The sequence below is a fragment of the Melospiza melodia genome, chromosome 27 (genome assembly GCF_035770615.1).
Source record: "Melospiza melodia melodia isolate bMelMel2 chromosome 27, bMelMel2.pri, whole genome shotgun sequence".
NCBI classification, from domain to species: Eukaryota; Metazoa; Chordata; class Aves; order Passeriformes; family Passerellidae; genus Melospiza; species Melospiza melodia.
The window spans coordinates 9,717,214-9,723,424 of NC_086220.1; positions in this window are offsets into that span (position 1 = coordinate 9,717,214).

Below are 6,211 nucleotides of genomic sequence, written 5' to 3' on the forward strand. Positions count from 1 at the left end.
GGGAAAGGGAATTGTGGGGAATTGTTTGTTTCCCCCACAGAGGCTTTGTGTTCAGTGCAGGGGCAGAGCTGCAGCTCGTGTAAATTGTTGTGGCTATGAAATAAATGGAATTCTGCTGCCGACGTCAGCTGGGGATGGCCCCTGGAGAGGAGGGTCAGCGTGAGGGGCCGGACTCTCCAGGGCACGTGAAGTCCTTATCAGATCGGCCAGAGCTTCCTCTGAGTTCGTTCCCACCCCTGACCTGCTCCGGGCTGGCCCCAAGCACACAAAGCTCAGAGGGGTCCAGCCCCTGACCCACACTTGCAGTAGGAAAAGGGAATTTCTATGGGGGCACAGCCTGGGAAGCTCTCAGGAGGTTTTTTACTTTTTGTAATTCCTCACTCAGGCTTTAAAACTCGAGCTCCAGATGAAACCAAAGCTGATGGAACAGTTGTGAGAAATGTGGATCCCTTTTAAGGGTAACCCCCCCAGGCTTCCCCTCTCCAGGAGGGAGGAAGCTCCCATTAAAAATTGATAGTCTCCCTGTCAGCTGGATTTTAATTCAGCAAGTGGATTTGACTACTGATGTGAAAAAAATTACCTTTGTCACCATGCTGATATTTTTTTAATGAGACAGAAATGGTTTGGCACCTTTCCAGCTTATTAAAACCTTTGTGAATCCACAGGCACCAGCACAAGGGGACGAGAAGGGAAAATTGCATTAAGTGCATGATTGGCAAAACAAAATTGAGCTCTTTCTTATTTATTTATTTTTAATCTATTACAAGCCTGTGAATGAATCTTCTATTATTTATGGGGGAGGATAAAGGGAGCCGTCCCTGTGGCTGCAGGCAGACTCTGCTTTCAGTTCCACTCTTCTTTCCAGACAGGGAAAGGGGACACCTGCTGTTATCCAGGACAGAGATAAGTGAAAGGAGCTGTGAAAAAGAAGAAATCCCCACGTTGTGTGGGAGAACAGGGCCCTGGGGGTGACTGATCTCCACGGGTGCTGGGTTTGTGTCTGTGGGCTCCCAGCTCAGCACAGGGTGCATTTCTGCACTGGATAAAAGGGATCAGACTCTTTCAGCCTCTGCATGCCTCGAGTTGAGCAGCCCAGGGTCTCCATCCTGGCTGGAGCAGCTGCAGGAGCTGCAGCAGCCCCGGGGCCTGGAAGGGGCTGGCCCTGCTGGCACCAACCCCCAGAGAAGGGGCTGTGCAGAGAGGGGCTTCCCCTGCTGCCAACAGAGGATTTGGGTTCATCCTCTCCAGCTGCACATCCCACTATTAATGAGCAGCCAGGGCACCATTTGAATTTTAATGACATCACAGATACAGCGCTGCTAATTGCTCATTTGCTTATCTGGAATGAGTTTTAAATCTGTGAAAGAAACCTGAATCATGGAAACCTCTCGTGCAGCTGGTCAGGGCCGGGTTAGAGAAGCAGCTGTCTGTGGTTTAACCCCTCAGTGACAATTCCTCCCCTTTCCATCCCATGGCCCACTTGGCTGCACTGATCAGCTGGGATTCATGGCTGGGATAAAACAAAGGATTTAAAATGGGAAAATCTCCACAGCCTTGGTGCTCTGAGAGCCTGGCTGGGTTTGCACATCCCTGGCTGGGCAGAGGGATGGCTCCAGTCCTCAATTATCTCTCCCGGGTTTGTGCCTAAGCTTTTGCCTCTAACCAGCTCTTATCGTTGCTCAGTAGGAGCCCGAGGAGCCTTACAGCAATCATTGCACAGACAAACCACCAGGGTAAAGAGGTGATAATTACAATTGCAAAAGCAAGGACCCGATGATCTGAAATACCAGAATTTCAGCCTGAGCAGGTCGAGCCTGTGCTCAGATAAGGGGCAGGGAGACAGGAAGATTTGGGAGCTCTTGGTCCTGCCCTGCAGGATTGTTGTTGTTCTCGCCATCTGCAGGGCACAGTGGCTTTGCTGGGGACCGCAGCTGCTTTTTGAGTCGGTGACTCAGGAGGTTTGGGTTCAGTTCCCGGTCCTGCTGTGGCTGTCTCAGGGATTTGGGATGTCATTCCCTTGGCAGTGCCTCAGGCTGCAAGGTTTGGATAAGGTGGAGGAGTTTCTGTCCATGTTTGGAGAGCTGGAGCACCCTACATGCTGCTGCAATGCAAATAATTTTATCAGAAAGATTATTTCCAAATCCTGGTAGAACTGCAAGATCTTGGCCTCTTGTCCTGCCCACAATTCCTTTCCTTTCCTGAGTACTTGGAAAAAAATCTGGCTCCTTCCAGTGTGACTCAGGTAGGAGGAAATAAACCCCACATTCATCATGTCACTGCTTGAGTCAGATCAGCATTTACGCCATGGCTTTGGAGCAGGGTGGCTCTGGGAGAGGTGTTCCCTTTGTTCCTGGGGGTCAATGTCATCCCTCCCAGATGTGGACTTTGTCCAAGGAACCTCCTGGAAAGCTCAGGGGATTTGGTATGCACAGCTTCACCCCTCAGGCAGAGCAGAGATGTGAAAGTTCAGCTGGTGCCCAGCTGTACAGAAGTGGTTTGGGTTTGTGAGATGACAGTCCTGCCCTAAACCGGGATGGGATGGATTATCAGGTGCCTGCACTGATGGAATCAGAATCATGGAATGGTTTGGGATGGAAGGGACCCTAAAAGTGATCCAGTTCCACCCCTGCCATGGGGTTCCACACCTTCCACCATCCCAGGCTGCTCATCCTTGGACACAGCCAGGGATGCAGGGGCAGCCTGTGCCAGGGCCTCCCCACCCTCCCAGGGAAGAATTGCTCACAGCATTGGATCAAGCCAGCCCAGAGATAAAGAGGTTTTGTGTTGGACTTGGATTTTTTTGTCAGTCTTTTTCTCTCTGATGTCAGGCTGCACCTCAGAGACAAAATTGAGCATTGGTGTCATTGCTGTGGCTGGATTGGTCCCTGCAGATCCATGGGATCTAGAAAGGAGCTGCTGCTTCCCCTTTCCCCACACACAAAGGGCAGCACACAGAGCCAGCAGTGCCTTCCCTGTGTCCCTCAGAGCTGCAGCCCATTAAACCCACAGCAAACAGAGTTTCTGCATTTCAGCTCTGACAGGAGCCAGTCCTGGGTGCTGGATTCCAGCTGGGATATAAAGGACAGGGCTCATCAGGGGAGCCCCAGCCACCAGCAGCTTCCAGGCTTTTCTGATGATGGGAATTCTGCAGGAAACCTCGCTGCTGGGTTTGATTGCTGCTGCAGGGGGCTGTGGCTGATTTAAGCACTTAATCAACCTCAGCCAGGCAAAGCTGGGGTTGCTATTTCAGGAGAAGCAGGTTGTGGAGTGATATTCACCAAATCTCCTTATCAGCCCAGGTGTTTGAATCACCTGGGGACTAACCTTAAAAGAAAACAGCCAATACCTGAATTTATTTACTTTCAAGCAACTTCTATACATAAAGGTGGGGAAATATAGATTTTAATCAGGCTCACTAAACTAGCTTTTTTTTTTTCTCTTTCCCAAATAACTTTTCAAGCCAGGAATGCAGTGGCTTTGGGGTTTTTATTGAAGGACTCCTTGTGTGTCCAATGCTGCCATGGGAAGGTTTCCCAGCACTCAGACCCAGCTCCATCTCTGCCTCTTTATCCTTTGCAGGTCTCTTCCTGCAGAAGGAAGAAGCCCAAATCTTTGTTTGCTGATGCTCACAGCAGAGGACAGGCTGATATCTGAATTTGGAAAGTAGGGCAGCGAGAAACCCTGGGCAGAGCACAGCAACAGCCTCCTGCTGAAAGGGGAGAGTCAGGCATTCAATTACTCCTGTTGTGTGTGTGGTCCTGGGAGCCAACTTTCCTTTCCCTCCCTTGGATATCACCTCCAAAGGCAGGGAGGTGACAAGCACTTCAACTTCCCCGTGTTCCAAAGGAAGGAGGTGAAAGCTCTGCCTGTGTCAGCATTCCCAACAAGCTGCCCCTCAGTGCAGGGGACCCACTGCAGAGGGAAACCTGCAGACAATGCCTGCTTTGTCCCCTCCCTGCTTCTTGGGCACCCTGAGATGCTGAGTCCAAACATTTAACCACAAAATGCATTAATTACCATCCAGCTCCCGGGGAAAGGACCATATGCCAGTTTCCAGGGGAAACAAAAAAGGAAGAAGCACGGGAAGGCCATTGATTATTAAATTACTCCAAGTGCAATTACTGCCATGGAAAGTTCTTGATGAACATTTCCTAGAAACATGGAGTTCTCCAAGCTCTGTGCTCGGGCCATGGAGCACAGGAGTGACCCAGAAATTGTGGGATGAGGTCACCTTCCCACATAATGCCAGGGGATGTGTCCTGTGCAGGGTAACTCTGCTCAGCCCATGGCACTGAGCTGTTTGCTGTTTGCTGTGGCAGCTGTGAGCTCCAGGCCCGGCTCCACGCGTGTCCTCAGCTGCTCACTGAAGCTAATCCTAAAGTTTGGCAGCCACCCCGGAGGAGAATGAGCCATGCAGGGACAGCTGGTTGGGAATCACAGCAAGCTGCAGGCAGTCTGACACCGGCAGAAGTTGGGTTTCCCCCGCAATCCTTGCAAGTCTGGCAAAGCAAACCCTGCTCATCACAGGGGCAGTGAGAGAGGGATGAGCCAGAACAAATCCGTCCCTCCCAGGAGGCAGGGGGTGAATGGAGCCCAAAACCCCAAAAACAAATCCGTCCCTCCTAGGAGGCAGGGGGTGGATGGAGCCCAAAACCCCAAAAACAAATCCTTCCCTCCCAGGAGGCAGGGGAGGGATGGAGCCCAAAACCCCAAAAACAAATCCTTCCCTCCCAGGAGGCAGGGGGTGGATGGAGCCCAAACCCCTCTCGGTGCCTGGATGGGAGGGAGGAACGTGGAGCTCCTGGGGTGGCTCTGCTGAGGGGGCCTGAGCTCCTCAGAGCATCTGTGACACGAGGGCTGGGCCTGAGCCTCACTGCTGCATCCCAGGATCCCGAATTAGCTGTGGAATGGGAATGTTGGTATTTATAGCCAGGGTGTGGCAGTCCTGCTTGCCTTTAATGGGTGTCCCTGGGCAGGTTCCTGTCCCAGCTGTGTCCAGCGTGGCTTTCAGGAGCTCTAATGAACCCAGCAGTCAGGACAGGCTCCTGCTTCTGTCACAGCCAGCCCTGGATGCTCTCCTTCCCAACCTCCTCAGCATCCTTCTCCTCACAGCAGTTTCATTACCATTTAAAAAATGGGATGTTCTTACATGTGTCCCACTGAGTGACAACATGACCTGTGTGCTGAGCTCCTCCCGTGCCTGAAAAATTCCCCGTGGAAATAAAAACCCATTTTTGAGCCCAGGGTCAGCGTGGCAGAGAATTCCACAGGAGGAACACGCACAGCCAGGGCAGGAGAGGGCCTGCTTTGATATCTTTAACATCTGATGCCTCCAGTTTCAAAAGCACTTGGAAAGTTTGAGATGGAAAAACTGCTGCAGAAAGGCCAAAACTGCTGGAGAAGTGAAACAATCCCACGTTGTTTTGCTGCTCTGCCAAATGGGGACCAAGCTCCTGAATGCAGCATAAAATAATATTGAGGGAGTGACCCACTGAGCACACATGGGGGGCCAGAATTGCTTTGTTCCCACTCCGTGGCTTGGTGCAATTTTAGCTTTGAGTAAGGCACTGAACTTTCCTGACTCATTCCTCACTGCTGTTAAAGGTGGGTGATGCTCATTTCCCTATGGATTGTTAGCAGCACTGGTGATTTATTATGTAAAGCGTGGACAAATTAATTCTAAGTGTTCTAAAAAAGAAATAAATAAATCCAGAATAATACAAACAGCAATTACTGAAGGAGGAAAGAATTGAGAGCTTTCAGACTGAACATTGTTAGATGTTTCATTTGAATGGGGAGCACGAGAGGTTTGGTAAGTGGTAGCTGGAAACCAGGAAAATGTCATCTGAAAGTGAAATAATTGAAAAGATATCAAAGCAGAGCCAGGGCTGCTGCAGCTGGGTATAAATGAAATAAGCTATTAGCTGCTCTGCGAGATACCAGCAGGGGAGAGCTTTTGTTAGAGCAGAAATGCAGCACTGGCGAGGGAAAAACAGCTCTGGCAGCTCCTTTGTGGGGCTGGGAACATAAAAAGGCCCCAAGAGCCTCACAGACCTCAAATTTGTTGCTCTACACCCACTTTTGTGGGCGCCGTGGGAGAGCTGTTCCTTTGTGCTGAACCACTGCCTGTGCTGCAGCAGGTGGGTCTGGGCTCCGGGGAGCCCTGGGAAGTGCTGCAGGTTTGCCAAAACCTGGGATTTTAAACTTTCTT